This window comes from Apus apus, chromosome 3 (genome assembly GCF_020740795.1).
Source record: "Apus apus isolate bApuApu2 chromosome 3, bApuApu2.pri.cur, whole genome shotgun sequence".
NCBI classification, from domain to species: domain Eukaryota; kingdom Metazoa; phylum Chordata; class Aves; order Apodiformes; family Apodidae; genus Apus; species Apus apus.
In genome coordinates, this window is record NC_067284.1 from 35595567 (window position 1) to 35612020 (window position 16454).

A 16454-nucleotide genomic window follows, 5' to 3' on the forward strand; every position below is an offset into this window, starting at 1 on the left:
TTACAGTCTGGAAGGTCTGCACACAGTTTCATGTCCATAAGATCCAGGAAAACCATGGTGTTTCACTGAAAGATTGTCTGTGTACAGTGGAAAAGTAGCCTTTCATGGTTGCAGTCACTTTGCTATTGAAATTTTTTCATATTCAGAATGTAAAAAAACCAAAATACCACAAAATAGAAGTAAACAAATCCACAAATAATTTCTGCTACAAGACCTCATCTCACACATAATCTCTGGTAAAACCCACAGTCACTAATACATTTTGAGCATCCATTTAATATAACAGAGAGCCTGTGACAGCAATGGCTCTTGACTTTCAATATTAATATGAAGGATGGATAAAACATACACTTCTTTTCCTTACCACATCAATAAAATAAATTATAATGCTTAATTACCTTTTCAATATTCCTGTTTATATTTTAAAGACTTATATTGACAGTTGAAAAAAATCTGATAACCACAAGATGAGGGTATAAATTCTGCTATTATTAACCTGCACTTTTTAAGGGTTGTAGTTAGTGTGACACTTTCCAGAAAACCAGTCATTTAATCAGTTGCAGAAATTCTCCACAAAATGTCTAGTGCTTTGTATTCAAACTAGTGTTTGATTCAGGACATTATATGTTTGTTTTCCTCAATGTAAGAATCTCAGACTGGAGAATCTTATGAGTATTTCCTATTTTTTACAGAGATAAGTCTGCTTATCTGAGAAGAACAAGTGTAATACATTTAACATATTTGTAATGTATTGTTCCTTTTGAAAATAGAATTGTCTTTAATCTAAATACTATTCCAAAACTAAGATGCATTGAAATAAAATTGTGAGGTTGTAATTTAAAAAATTCTTTTCCAGCATTATTCTGTTATTAACAATAATTAAAGCATCTACTGTTTTAAGAATTACTATCTTCCAGTAGCAGAAACAAATAATCAGGATGGTATAGTTTTTTTTTAAAATAACTGTAACTGTTATTAAGTTCTATATTCATAAAAATTCATTTCAGCTGTGCAGTTGCCTCACATGAGGAGATGCTGTCAGCCTAACCAAGAGCAAAAATAAAATAACATGACCCATATTCTACAACGTAAGTGAATTAAACATGAATACTACAGGGCGTAAGGGAAGCCAGTCATCAAAGCACAGAGAGACTGTTACTAAGAGTGAGAAGGATCTTCTATTCTGCTCAGAATCAAAATATAAATGCAAGGCAACATTCTTGGCAAGAAAACAAGTACTCTCCACCAGGAAAAGTTTTAAAAAATAAAAAATATTCAAGTAATACACCAAACAGTAACATGTATTTTTCAGTTATTAAATAGGCATAACCTCCTTCTGTACAGACAAATCACATCTATGTAGTTGCTAAATAAATACAAAACTCCCAGTGCTGTCATCTTTTGACAAGCATGTTTTACAAAACAGCATAAGAAGCACAAAGTCCTCTTGTAATTAAAACCAAGCATCCTTCTGTTAAAACATAACCACAGTTCTTATTGATTGCTTTCTAAATAGTCCTGGCATTCTAGCCTGGCAGCCAGTCAGGCTGATAATACTCTATTAAACAAGTCTGGAACAGTCACAACCAGTGACAGACCTCTTCCATCCATCTATCAGCCATCCATCTACAAGCCACCTTTTAGCCAAAACTAACCAAGCACGTAAGCACGGATGCAGAGAAGAAACAGGATTCAAGGAGGGCCCTGGCCTTTGAACACTGGCCAGATCAGTGTACACGTTTTAACTTGCAAGATGAGCATAGGCGCCATGGAGTCAATTGAAACCTCCCCAGGTGGATATGGCCCATCTTTAGTATTTGGGCATATATTCTGTGACCAAGGTAAGTCTGATCACATTTTCAGTGCTTTGCTAGCTCGAGGCCTGTCATGTGTTCTGTTTTGACATCTCTTGAAATTTTGGTGAGATACACAAAGTACATTTGGACAGAAGTTACAGCACAGCAGCAAAGCTTTCAGCTGTTTCAGGCACATAAGCGTGACTAGATACAGAATTATGTCTTGTCTAGCCATACAAGGCCTAAAGAGACAAAGTATTAAAAATGAACAAGCCCCAAGGGACACTGGTATGTATTTTGTCGGGAGGCAAGGAAGCTGGAGGAGAGCCGAGAAGCTGAATTTTTCCAGGTAAGGGATGGCAAGGTGCCATCCTTTATCAAGGATGGTTGCTTAGACTAGCCAAGACAAACTGGACAAACTGGTGCACATTCAGCAAACACAACTACTGGCCTTCACCAAGCAGAAAACTACAAATTTGAATCTTAGAAAGTGTCTCTCTTCAGAGCAGATAAAGATTAAGGAAACTAAAATATATTAATTCTAAGCAGAAGCAATTTTAACCTTCTGAATGCTGTTCAGCTGATTCAGAAGGAATCTAGCAAAGCTTTTTTTAGATTATGTTTGTGGTGCAAACTATGTAAAAAGTGGGTGAGGAAGAAAAGCTTGTCTGCATTTCAACTTAAAAGTACTTCTGCACTCAGGACTTAAGTTGTTCTATGTATGTTAACACAAATTCACACACTAACAGGGTGCAGAAGACAGTGGATCACTCTAAGCACTGTTTTGGGAGCACCTACCAAATCAGAATTATAATCTCCATCTAGAAGAAATACAAACAGGGATAAACAAATAATTCGTTGGACTTCCCAAAATGCAAACATTTTGCTACTGTGTTTGACAGTGCAGACTACATTCCCCATTTCTTTCTGATCCTTGGTTTGTAATGTAATATGTAATTCTAACAAATTTTTAAGTGTGTCCTTCTGAAAACACTTCCAATTCCACCTTTATCGAGAAAAAGCTTAAATTACTAGAGTAAATTACCGTTACAGTATTTTATTTTCTTATCCTTCCATGGCTTAAGAATATTTCTAGAAATATGTATTCTGAAGAAAAAAACACACAATACTGAGTTGGCATTCACATTCTAAAACAGAAGTGCCTATTTTAGTTATGCTTTTTAAAACCACATTAAAATACTTCCAGGGAAATCTCACCACTAACGTGTTTTACAACACTGCCTTCTAGAGAGAGAATCTTGCTCCTATTTACTGTAAATCACTATTTCAGTGAGTTCCATATGCTGAATGCATTGTACCTTTCCAGAAAAGGCTGGGACACCAGCCATTGATATGTCTGCCTTCTATATTAAGTGCAACCTCAGGGAGAGGCTCAAGACCAAATCTGCCAGCTGTCCAGATTGTTTATGCTCAGGAAGGCATTCAGAGCTGTGTTTAGAGTAAGCCATACAGCAACTCAGGGTGAAAAACCCAAATATCTTCAAGCTCTACAGAGTACTCATGGCACCTGTTTTTGCAGGGTGCACACATGTACCCGTGGTGTGTGTGTTCTGAGGTATCCTATCTATTCCTGCAGTGGTTTTGCCTGGCTGACAGTTGGTATACAACATGGACTTCATAGTGGATGCCAGAATACAAGAATGTGTTCTCTTTAACATAAGAGACTTGTAGATATGCTCCAAGTCGATAAAGATGTAAAAAGCTGGGACTCACTCACTCTTCAGGGTCTTCCCAAGGCTCTCCTTACAAGTCTGAGCTTCTGAGACCTATCAAACTTTCATTTAATTCAATATTCAGCTAGTTGTGGAAAGGAAAGATTAAGGAATGTATAAAAGCAGGGGGACCAGAAACTGAAGGGTATGTTAGTTATTGTGGGGAAAACCCCTCCAAAATACCAAAAAGAAATTGAATCTCTTAGCTTAATACAAATTATTAAATGCCATGCATGAAAAAACAGTGACATTTAAGTGAAGGCAAAAATTTACTTACATATTTTTCTTTCTAAAATTTCAAAGGTGAACTGAACAGTTGAGATAATGAGCCTTGAAAATAATTATATTCATAGCCTGGCAGTCTCTCAATGATTCGGCCAAGCACTAAGCAGCTAGAAAGAGCTATCATTGTCCAGTGGTGGTTTACTGAGAGTTAACCTGACTGTGAGGACACTAAAAAAGTTTTAAGGAAAAGATAAAAACTCTCCCTTACATTTCAACTTATTTACTATAGTAAATTAATGGTATTTTTTTCTTATATGTATATAAATTAAAAAAGCAAAAGCTGTGACAGTGGCAAAGCTTTAATGACTATGTTCTGGTATAAAAATTGGTAAACCTTAATTTCCAATGAATTATCACTGTGCTGTTTGCCTTTTTTTTTAAGAAGAGGTCCATTTTTTGTCCAAATCTTGGTTTAAATATTTTCTTTACTTTCCTGATTACTTTTAGCATTTTTAAATGCTTATTTTGATGAACAGGAAAAGCTGGCTACCAAGAAGAAGTTGTTTTAGGTCTGTTCTTGTAGTTCCTTGTCTTATTCTCCATTCAAACATGACCATTTTTTACATTTATAATAAAATGCAAGATGAATACAATACAGTGAGATACTTTTTGCAATGTACGTATCAAACACATTATGTTAAAACTTGCTTTCTGGAACACTAACTGCTGTGCACAGCCTAGAGGAACAATTCTTGTTAAAAAAAATAATAATTTTTCACTAGAACAAGCAAATTGAATAAACTTTTTTTAAGAAAGAGTTTGTCAGGGAAGTCAGTGAAATGCACTGACACTGTACCACAGTTTTGTGTGCTAGATACGTGAACGCTGTTGACTCCAGTCAGTATTTTACTGCTGATTTATTGTTCTTCATTATTGTTCTATACTAAAATGCTTCTCAGATTTGGAACATGTATATAAATAGGTTCACTGAACATGCCCAAAAGTCAGTTGGCATAAGGTTGCACAGGGAGGCCCTGACTATAGGCCCCTTTCCATTCCTGTTGCAACACTCCTCAGTGTTGGAACTCTTCCCTAATCTCCTATGTTTGGAACTCCAGAGCCCAGATTTGATAATTTTCTGAGAATACCACAAAGCTCCTTTTCTCCTGCTTATTAAAGCTGCTGGTAAGAATGTAACTCAGGTCAGAGATAAGATTTAAGGTAGTCCTTTCTGCAAAATTTTCATTGTTTCAAGAGGCAATTAACAGTACAACAGCAGAAGGCTCCTTAAATATGTATTTTTACAATCTGAAGAAAAAGCAAATGTTGAATAGAAAGACACCCTATGCTCTCTGAAGTTCTCGAAATCTTTCTGACGAAAACAAAATGCCAGTGTTTTAGGTTATTTTTTCCATCTTTTGCTGTATTGTTCTGGCATGCCAATGAAAAAGTGGTATTCGGCATTGTGCAAATAAATACTTAGCATTGAAGAACAGAAATTAAGAGGCCAAGGCTAGTTACTGCGCATTACAGCTCTATTTTGAAATTGTATCAAATGCTTTTCATGATTCATGGGAGGAAAAAAGGAAAGTAGCATAAAGTCAACAAAGGAATCCATATAAAACTTAGATTTACAAAACCACTAGTATTAAGTGTTTGATGTTGTCAGCTGACAGCACTTGCTGGATTGCTGCACCTTAATATGGTTCACTGAGATCTGCCTGTGTGTTGTCATTTGCTTTAGTAAAGTGTATAGTTAACTAAGGGACACACCTTAACTAAATGGTTTGTTCAGACTATAAAGAAAATAAATATTCTGAAAGAAAAGGATTAACCCTTGACTCCCATTCCTTTGAAATAACACGTTTCACCTCAAAGATTACAAAAAAGGAATCTGTATTTGAATGTATCCTTAAATATGTCCTTTTCTTTCACAGCCAACAGTCCTACCAAAAGATCATAGAATCATAGAATCATAGAACCCTAGGGGTTGGAAGGGACCTCGAAAGATCATCTAGTCCAACCCCTCCGTCAGAGCGGGGTCACCTAGAGTACATCACACAGGAAGGCGTCCAGGCGGGTTTTGAATGTCTCCAGCGAAGGAGACTCCACAACCTCTCTGGGCAGCCTATTCCAGTGCTCTGTCACTCTCACAGTAAAAAATTTTTTTCTGATATTCACCTTAAACCTCCTATGCTCCAATTTGTATCCATTACTCCTTGTCCTATCACTGGTCATCAATGAAAAAAGCTTAACTCCATCTTCTTGACATTCAACCTTTATGTATTTGTAAACATTGATGAGGTCACCCCTCAGTCTCCTTTTCTCCAAACTAAAGAGACCCAGCTCCCTCAGCCTTTCCTCATAAGGGAGATGTTCCACTCCCTTAATCATCTTTGTGGCTCTGCGCTGGACTCTTTCAAGCAGTTCCCTGTCCTTCCTGAACTGAGGGGCCCAGAACTGGACACAATACTCCAGATGCGGCCTCACCAATGCAGAATAGAGGGGGAGGAGAACCTCTCTTGACCGACTAACCACACCCTTTCTAATACACCCCAGGATGCCATTGGCCTTCTTAGCCACAAGGGCACACTGCTGGCTCATGGTCATCCTCCTGTCCACCAGGACCCCCAGGTCCCTTTCACCTACACTGCTCTCAAGCAGGTCAGCCCCAGCAGGAAGGAGGTCTGTGAGTGGTGCATAAGAGAGAGGGATGCTCAGACCACTGACCAGGTTGAGTACAGATACTTCTCAGTTTTAAGTGCTTGGCTGCTGTGCACAGATGAAACATGCAGGAAGTCACACCAATGACCAAAACTGATGAGCAGAGGAATTCTAGCTTCCTCCATGCTAACTAGATGAGAAAGCAACTTAGTCTTTGAATGATATTATCTATGTGCAGCACTGCAACCTTCATCTGAGATACACAATGTAATTTAAAGCACTATGCAAAATGGGAAAATGGAAAATATTTCAGGATCTAGCCCACATATTCCAGAATACTGTAAACATTTAGTCTAGTAACCACTTATTGGTTGTAATTTTAAAAAGCCGTTTTGTTCTTTTTACAGTTTTTTTCTTGCTGCTTTAATTTAAACTATGAAAAGGAAGGGGAAAACAGCATGGAGTTTGAAATTATCTTTCTCACAAACAGGCACCAAAAAATACATTCATTATTAATATATCTTTGCAGCAACTGTACTGAATAATCAGCATTTATCACTTGCAGGTGACCCCTTATCATATGGGCAACCAACACATCATAAATTCATTGCCAAAAGATTTTAAAGTTGGATAACTGTTGGTTTAATTTTAACTAACAAGTATCACACTGCCACGGCTGCCTGTGTGTGAATCTACGAGCCAACATCGTGAAGTGCCAGAGAGTCTCTACTAAAAGATCAGGACAGTCAGTAACACTGACTCATTTCTTACAGTATTCTGCTCCAAGGTTTTCGTGAGACCAAAGCAGAAAACTCATTCTAAATAGAAAGGAAAGGAAAACTGGGAATGCTAGCCAGCATTTGCTTTCTCAGATGACTGTGAACTAAACTCCTTTTGGTTAGTCATACACAGATTCTTGTCATTCCCTTCATAAACTCTTCTCAGAAAAACCTAAGTAACATAAAAGCCTAAGCAACTTAAAAATTATGCCCAATAATTAATAACCAGAAACTTCTGACAGAACTCAACCACTCCCTTGCTACAGATCAACAGCCTCCCAGTTTTAATACTGATGTAAACAAATGGTTCTACCAGTTTTCCATAGGCCTCCAATAAGAGATGAAATAAAATACTAGAGTTCATTAAAATAATGTAAGCCTAATTATACTGCTTACCCAAGAGATTCAAACATTAACAGTATATACTTACAGAATTCATATCAAAATACATGCATTTTTAAATAAATCAATAAGTTATTACTTATAAGACCATTGGTAACACTTAATCTGAATGTTATGTATACCTGGAAGAAATAAAAAGTAAAGTAAGAACAAGTGAGGCAAAGCTTGTGCATTATGAATTCCTATCACATCTCTATAGAAAGATGTAGAAGTGATATCTACGTAATATAAAGATGGTAACATTGTAAGTGCATAATTTGAAAGTCCTCCTAGAAATCTATGGAGTCAAAAGTGAGCTAACAGCCAGGAGTAATTTTCTGGAAGGTTCTCAAAAAAGCTAGCTAGCACTACACCTAAAAGACTTCCTTGTATCTTCATCTAGAAACTTGCTTATTGTCTTTCAATCTGTTTTAAAGATTTATAACTATGAGGGAAGTGTGTTCTGGAATTTTACTTTCATGTATGAACAGCTATTTTATTTGTACAAAAATTGTATCATTTTGAGAAAAATACTTTCAGTCTTAAAAAGGAATTGAAGAATTAAGAGTTTTGACCAAGATGTTTATATTAACTAGGTACAACATAAGTAATTGAGTGGGCATTTTGAAATATTTCTTTACTCCAAGGACACAGTGATATTCATAAAGGTGAAAAAAGGGGAATGTGATTCTGTATTTGTTGTCAGAACAAAAAGAGGATACAGTATCTACCAAGTCAAAGAACTGTACAAACTACAACGGATGTTTCCCTCTAGGAGAAGGGAAACAGATACCTGTTTTCATCCTTAGCAATGATAAATATGGCTTGGAGACAGAAGAAATCACTGGTTACACCTTAAGCATCTGCTCTGATTTTTAAATTGGTGTTTTATACTAATTGATAAAACAGAATTTTAATTACAGTGTTAAACATGAACTTTCTTTTTAAGTGCTAATGAAGCTTTTATGTAAGAATGCAAATGATAGCATAGCCTGAAAATTAAGCATGTATACAAAAGATAGTAACAACATGCAACAATCAAAAAATGGACATTCATAAACATGTCAGTATATGAGACTCTCCAAACTGCTTCCAAAGAAAAAGGAACATTTCAATGAATCATGTACTAACAATGCAGAACAAAACTAACATCTGGGCTGTGCTCAGTCCAAAGCCCATCACAGGGAATCCACTGTGCAACCACCAGGAAGTAGCTTTGATACGTGTCAAGGTATTATATGAGTCCCGTGGTCAAAAGTTGTCCAAAGCCACATTTATTCAATGCTTTTCTGGTGTGCTTTTTCTTAACCTCCTCCATGGGAACACCACCACCTTATGTGGCTAAACTGCTTAAAAGGTCTCCAGCAAGAAAAAGAGCTGCTTAAAAGGAACACACACAGAGATGTATATATATGTATGTATCAACTCTGTGTACTGGTAACTTGCCACGAATACCAAAAAAAACCCAAGCACTGAACAGAGTATTTAGACAGCAATTATGTCTGCATCCAAAAACTGAATAAAACCCACATTCTCTACTACTGGCTAGCAGTAGAAGTAGTCATGTTCAGAACTGGCTCAGTTTGAAAGCCTGGACTCCCATCTTTTTAGGATCCAGATCCTATGATAAACCAGATATTATGTATATTTCTGTAAACAAAAAAAATATATGAGAAGCTCTGACTAGATAACTAGTTAACTAGGTAACTGCAAGACAACTGGAAGATGTAAATGTCTGAGGTAACAGCTAATCCAGATTATGGATGGTAATTGAAATATTTGGAGATTCACATCTCTATATCATGGGAAATTACAATGTATAGAAAAAGGAATTCAACCATAATAAAGATCACAAAGAATTCAAGATATGCTTCTAAAAGAGTACATCTGTAAGTATTTTTGCCATGTAAAGTAATGATTGCTTTTGCTTCCTTTCATGTGTTTATCGTCGTATGATGACAACCATGTAATTTTCTTTTGCACTTTAATTCTGTATTAACTCTTCCTAGTACTTCTTTTCACCAAAGAATGGTTATATATGTCTAGATTAAAAAATCTACAAAAAGCAAAGGTCCCATCATAAAAAATTACATCTTCACATTGATCTAATGCAACTGCAGTACAGTATTAAAAAAAACATTTTTAATATTAAAGATACACTAAGAAATCTCCTCTCCTGTCAAAGGCTGCATAACAGACTAATCAAGTGATGTGAATTTTTAACATCCAATGTGTTTTGTGTTTGCAATATGAGAGATAGGAATGGGGAAGGAAAACTATAGGGCTTGCCTGCATTTGAAAGATAAGACAGATTAACACTGGTTGGGAATTTTAAAGTACTAAGAGCAGTTTCTGAATAATTCCATATGTGAACACTGTTATTTTGGAATAAAAGTGCTTTGTTCCTGTTCAGCTTGACCCACTTTCCAAGTGTATTTAATTAGGAACAGTTTTATGTGTAAGAAAGCCTTTTGTTTGTTCTCTTGATTAAAGCAATAAAGTTCAGTATCTACAGTATTTGATTCAAAGCAACTTAAATGTTTAAAAAAAATAAACAAGCTATGGAAACAGTGCCTAGGTATTAAAATACAATTGTGGCATTTTCACTGTTTCCCTAAATAAGTGATTTCAAAGGTAAAAGGTTTTTTAAACAGTCTGCAGCCAACAATTACTTTCTGCTCTAATGTGTAGGCTGTGCATAGTTACTCAGAATTAACTTTAAGACAAATCTGCTCTTTGCAAAACACGAAGTTACAGCAGAGATTTTTAAAGTCATATGCCAAAGGGTCAACAACAAGGGAGTCTGTTCTTAAAGTCATAGCTGAGCCAAATCTAGGTGAACAAAATCCATGGTACCAACTCGAGCTGTTCAGCTCAGCACTTCCAACCACATTCACCCAGATACCTGCTCAGAACACAAGCAGCATGAATCCACACTGACTCAGAAGATACAGTGGAAGTGGGTTTAGAAACTTGAAAAATTGGAAGCCTGACTTTGTGTGTCTGCAAGTATGTCTAATAAGTATGCATGCATGTTTGACCTAGGCTTGGTACCACAGCTTTGGCCACATAAACTTCCTCACCTATTGCTGCTTGTGTAGAAATTAGTACCTTGTTAAACACTATAGCATCAGCCTAGAGACAGCAGCCAACATCTGAGAAGCAGGAAGAACAGCTTCATTAAGCACTGCCATCTCCACCTGATCCTGAGTGCTCCTTGTCTGTGGCACAACACAAGACAAGCAGGGTTCCTTAAACCACTAAAGTAATATCAGAGTGCTTATGACATAAGTGGTTAACACATTTCATCTTGCAATGGAACAGATGAACAATGTTCACATCGCACGAAAGGCAGCATTAAAAAATTAGCTCTTACACCTTGCTCAGCCATTTATTATCAGCTGTAAAAGGCAAGGTTTAGCACTGTTCTGCCTACAGCGGTCTTATCCTAACCCACAGGCTCTGGTAAATTTTCAGGCTGTGGGATAGGAGGATTAAATCCAATGTTGGACTGTCTGCAGCTGGATGGCTGAAAATAAGGACTCACATGCAGACTCAGACATAGTTCACTTAGAAGAAACAGAAACTTCTCAGCAGTGTAATAAAGTAAAATGTTTATGAATTGTATGTTGCACCCTCCCAGAAAGTTCTCTATACTGCATGAGTGACACCCTCCAATGGGTTGTACCCAATAGATCCATGTAACTGTTATAAAAACAGAGGTGGTGCAGATTACGCTCCTGTCATTGAATCTTAATTCAGCTTTTAAATGTTTTATCTTCATTTGAAAAATAGAAGACTGCAGGTACTGTGATGGCCCTTGCTTGTTTAAGAACAGACTAAAACTTCAAGTAATTTGGCAGGCTACAGTTAAGTCAATAATGTCATGTTTTAGCTTGGATGATATAAGCAAATTTTTACTTCTACTGCTTCCGTAAGAAACAGCACATTGCTGCTTTCTAGGGAACAAGAAATGACACTATCTACCACATCAACAATGCTGCTTTGAAGTCTGTCACATTTTATCTCGAAATTACTTTTATAAATACTAGGGCCTTAAAAAATATTTTTTGTGGACTCCAGATAAAAAAGCCTACTGGAAATTATCACCTGTTCCTTTTTGTTGCTGTGTACTGTTCTGAAAGAGAAAAGTGAGATATTAAGCAAAACAAGCCCTTTTCCTCAACAACTACAATTTTATGTCAATGTTTGCATTATCCCTGAAGTCCTGATCTCCACTGATCTGCAACCATGTCTTATTTTAGAATGCCTCACAGGGATTAGATAGGAAGCATAGTAGACTCTCTCTGTGTGACTATGCAGCACCCTGGATAAGCTCTTCAGATCTCCACCAGCCATCAACAGCTGAAAAAATGGTGACACTTGAACAATGGAAAACTGACTTTCCTTTCACTCCATGTCCTTTGAACTACTGAAAAACACTTCATAGGAACTGCAGAAGAGCTTAATTTAACTACGGTAAATCAAACGTATGTTCTGTTTGATGTTAAGACTACACAATAAATGTGTTAACAGAAGCAACATCCTTAGCTTGGAAAATTTAAGAATAAGAAGTAATAATCTTTTACTGATATATTCAATGAAAGAATATTATGTATTTAATTTACGCTCATCTCCCAGGTGGTCTTTACTTTTTGCAAATGACATATTGAAATTAATGTTTTACATATTGTCAAAGTATTTTCACTATATTAAATTTAGAACAAATTAGTTGTTTGGACACCAAAGTTTGCTTGAGGAAAAATGTATTTAAAGAAGAAAAACTTCAGATACAAAAAAATCTGCCAGACATTATTAAATTATATATTAACTATGTTAAACATAAACAACTATGTTATGTTGTGAAAAATCAATTCAGTTTTTTTAATATTCTAAACTAAATTTTCATTCATTAATCAATTTCTTACTGATGTAAATATGCTTTTGTGTTTTCCTGTCAGATTTGTCGGATTTACTTCATCAGTTTTGCCTCATTGTCTGCACATACTTTTGAAAGTCATTTGTGGAAAATCTTATTTTAATTTATTTTCAACTACTGATAAAAGCTCTGGCATGAAAACACAACACTATTTCAAACACTTTTTTGTTGAAAAATAAAAGGACAATAGCACTTAGAATAGAATTCTATTATGGTATTTTTAAAGAAAATTGCAATAATTACCCTGTAAAATAAAGCAAATACTACATATCTCATAATCACAGAATCACAAATCACAGAAGGTGATGAGAAACTTTTACTTACTTTCAGTATTACGAGATGCATGATTTAATTCTAAACATCATGTTCCCGTCTTTAAAGCTCCCTGTCACTTTCTAATGAAAAGTTTGTTACACATTTGCCAACATTAAAGCTTAGAAAAATAGCCCCTGGGAATGCACCCAAGCCATTTTTATCCAAAAGCAGTTTGACTGCCATATCATGAAATAAAATTTAGGAAGAGTGTCATAGGTATGTAAGAAACTCAAGAGCACTTACTACTTAGACGAGTGGACAAAGTAGAAGCTAGCATACAAATAGACTATCAAAGAAATAAAAAGTAAGAAATGAAAGAAGCAGACCTAGGAGTATTTTGAAATTACAGAAAAAGAAGAAAGAAGGTAGCCTGCAATTATTTGTTGTGTATGAATTTCTGTTTCTAACATTAGTTCTGATCCCTTTTTAGATGTTTTCATCTTATTATACATGTAACATTCAAGTCTGGCCCAAACTCTAGGTGAGTTTTTTTTCTTTGCACTTCAAGGAAACATTTTAAAATAAGTTTTTCAAAATTCATTACATAGTTTATTTTTCTCTGAAATTAAAAAATAAGTAATTTAAACTCTGTTCCAATATAGCTGTTTTCCTTCTCCTCTTGGCTTTTCATACATGTACAAAACCAGAAAAATTAAATGCATGTATCTGCAAGATGCATAGATGCAGGATGCATCTATGTTCATATAGGACTGAGAAAAGGGGGGATAATAATACTACATATTCTTCATGTGGTGTCAGTGAAGAACGTCCATTCAAATACTATGGCTAAAGAAAGCCAGATGCAGTCAGAGGCACAGATTCATCAGGATCGGCAGGTACCTCTGAAGATCATCTAGTCCAACCCCCCTGCTAGAACAGGATCACCTACAGCAGATCACACAGAACACATCCAGATGGGTCTCTCCAGAGAAGGAGACTTCACAACTTCTCTGGGCAGCTTGTTCCGGCAGTCTGTTACTCTCACAGTGAAGAAGTTTTTCCTTCTATTTAACTTGAACCTCCTATGCTCCAGCTAGTGTCCATTGTCCCTTGTCCTGTCATTGGACACTGTGTAAGAGTGGACCCATCCTCCTGACACTTTACATATTTATAAGTGTTGATGAGATCCCCCCTCAGTCTCCTCTTCTCCACGCTGAACAGCCACAGCTCTCTCAGCTTTTCCTCATAGGTCAGATGCTTCATTTCACTAAATAATCTCTGTGGCCTTGCTCTGGACTCTTTACAGTAGTTCCTTGTTGTTTATGAACTGGGAAGCCCAGTATCGGATGCAGTATTCCAGATGTGGCCTGACCAGGGTAGAGTAAAGGGGGAGGATGACTTCCTTTGACCTCCTGGTCACACTCTTCTTAATACAGCCCAGGATGGTATTTGCCTTCTTGGCCACGAGGGAACATTGTTGGCTCATGGTTGGCCTGTTGTCCACCAGAACCCCAAGGTCCTTCTCCCCAGAGCTGCCCTCCAGCAGGTCAGCCCCCAGCCTGTACTGATACATGAGGTTGTTCCTTCCCAGATGCAGTACTTTACACTTGCCTTTGTTGAATTTCATTAAGTTTCTCCCTGCCCATCTCTTCAGCCTCTCCAGGTCATGCTGGAGGCAGCACAGCCTTCTGGTGTGTCAGCCACTCTCCCAGTTTTGTATCATCAGCAAACTTGCTAGCAGTGTACACTATCCTTTCATCCAGGTCATTGATGAATATATTGAGCAGGGCCGGACACAGTACTCATGTAAAAATAATTCACAGAATTCTGTTTGGACTGTGAAAACAATACTCCCCATAAATTCTCTATGTATTGTCACACCAGGATTGAGTTAAAGCCAAAGAAGCACCTGATTCTTGCTTTGAATACCAGCTGATTGACTGCTGTTATAAACCACTTGATGAGACTCAGATTCCAAAGACAGTTGAATGACTGACTGTCTCATTTTAGCATTCTGAGATGTCAGTAACTAGACAAGCTCAAGAAGCAAGATTTAAACAAATGTTCAGAAAACACACTGTCAAGATCTACCAATTATACTACTGAACAGCTTTTATTTGTAACAAGCTATTTACCAAATTCCTTAATCAAATACGTATTACCAATATTTCTGAAGTATATTTGTGAATAGCAGAGTTTCACTCAAATGAAGAATGTTATACCATGTTCAATAATCTTCTAATTTCTCTTTCTCTAAGCATTTGAATGCACATAAATAATATTTGTACATGTACATGTACAGAAGATATTAGATAGTTGTATACACAAATGTAAACATAACTATGAGAAGTGCATAACAGAAGGTAATAAATATAATAATATAATTAGAGAAAGAGAGAGAGAGAGAGAGATCGATCTGTATAAATAGATCACTTCCATTGTGACTGGTCTGGATTTTGCAATAGTATTGTCACAAGTTTAAACAGACATCCTACACTTGTTTTCCTCTGTACAGCTTTTGATTTGTTTTGTAATAATCTACCTAAGCTAAATAAGTGGCCTTTGGTGTAAACAGAAACATTAACAGCAATTAGCATTTGCAAAGTACCTGACATGTTTAAAGTATTGTGTAAGTATTTAAACACAAGTCCTCAAATCAGTCCTCAGGACCACTGAGCACTTCCACCAGCAATGCTGTAGCCATAGAGAAACACATTGCCACAAGGCAGAAAACAAGTTACCACCAAAGTCCTGAAATGAGGACTAACTTTTAATAAATAGTGGTATTTACGCAAAGCTAGTCCAAACAAAAGAAATTCAGAAGTAGTACATGAACACCCTTTGTCTGCAACATAGTGTTAGTTTTCTAGCATTAAGAATGAAACAATCCAGATCTTGAGAAAGAGCAGATGAGGCAGCAGGTACAACCTGCCTATTAACCAGATACAATCTTTATGATGGAGAAAAAAACAGTAGGTGCTTAGGTCCTTTTATTTTATGTTTATCATATTTTGAAGGTTTTGCAGAATTTGGTAATGGACATGGTATTTTCATAAGGTCTTCATCTTCCTGAAATTTCTTAGTCCTTAACAATTTATCTTCATAACCAACAGAAGATTTCATCTTTTCAAGATTTTTTTGTACTTAGGGATGTATCTTCATAAGAAATAGAGGTCTTAATCTTTTTGAGTTTCCCTATTGCTTAAGGATGAAGACAGGACTTTATTTTAAAACTGACCACACAAGAAAAGATTCCAGTGAAGACATTTCTATTCAGCTAGTTGGGGTGGCCATAGTCTTGGATGATTCCCCTGATGTCGCATGTTTTGTTCCTTCTTTCTGAGGATATGACCATTCCTTGGTCCTGAATATTTTCATTACTAAGGCCAGTATGCTTTGGAGTGGCAAATGTTAGATCCACTGAATAAATTGCTTGTTGGAATGATTTTGGTCACTTTTTTTTTTTTTTATATTTCTGCTTACTACCAGAAATCTGGAAAATGTTCCAAGGTGTATGATAAATTTATCATAGTCTTTAAGTATGCATGTTATTATTAAGGCTCCTTGTAAAAGTTTTCTTTCCTATTATTAGAGGATTCACACAAGAACAGATGTTCTCTTTTCCCTTAGTGGGTCAAAGTTAAGACTGCTTTATTAAGACTGTCCATATTCTTGTTGAGAT

At 36.4% G+C, this 16454-nt stretch overlaps 1 protein-coding gene across 3 annotated transcripts in view; it reads right to left on the bottom strand.

Annotated features, from left to right (window-relative positions):
- AKAP7 (A-kinase anchoring protein 7) overlaps positions 1-16454 on the bottom strand; it is an 80091-nt gene that overhangs the window by 28345 nt on the left and 35292 nt on the right. The window lies entirely within an intron of this gene.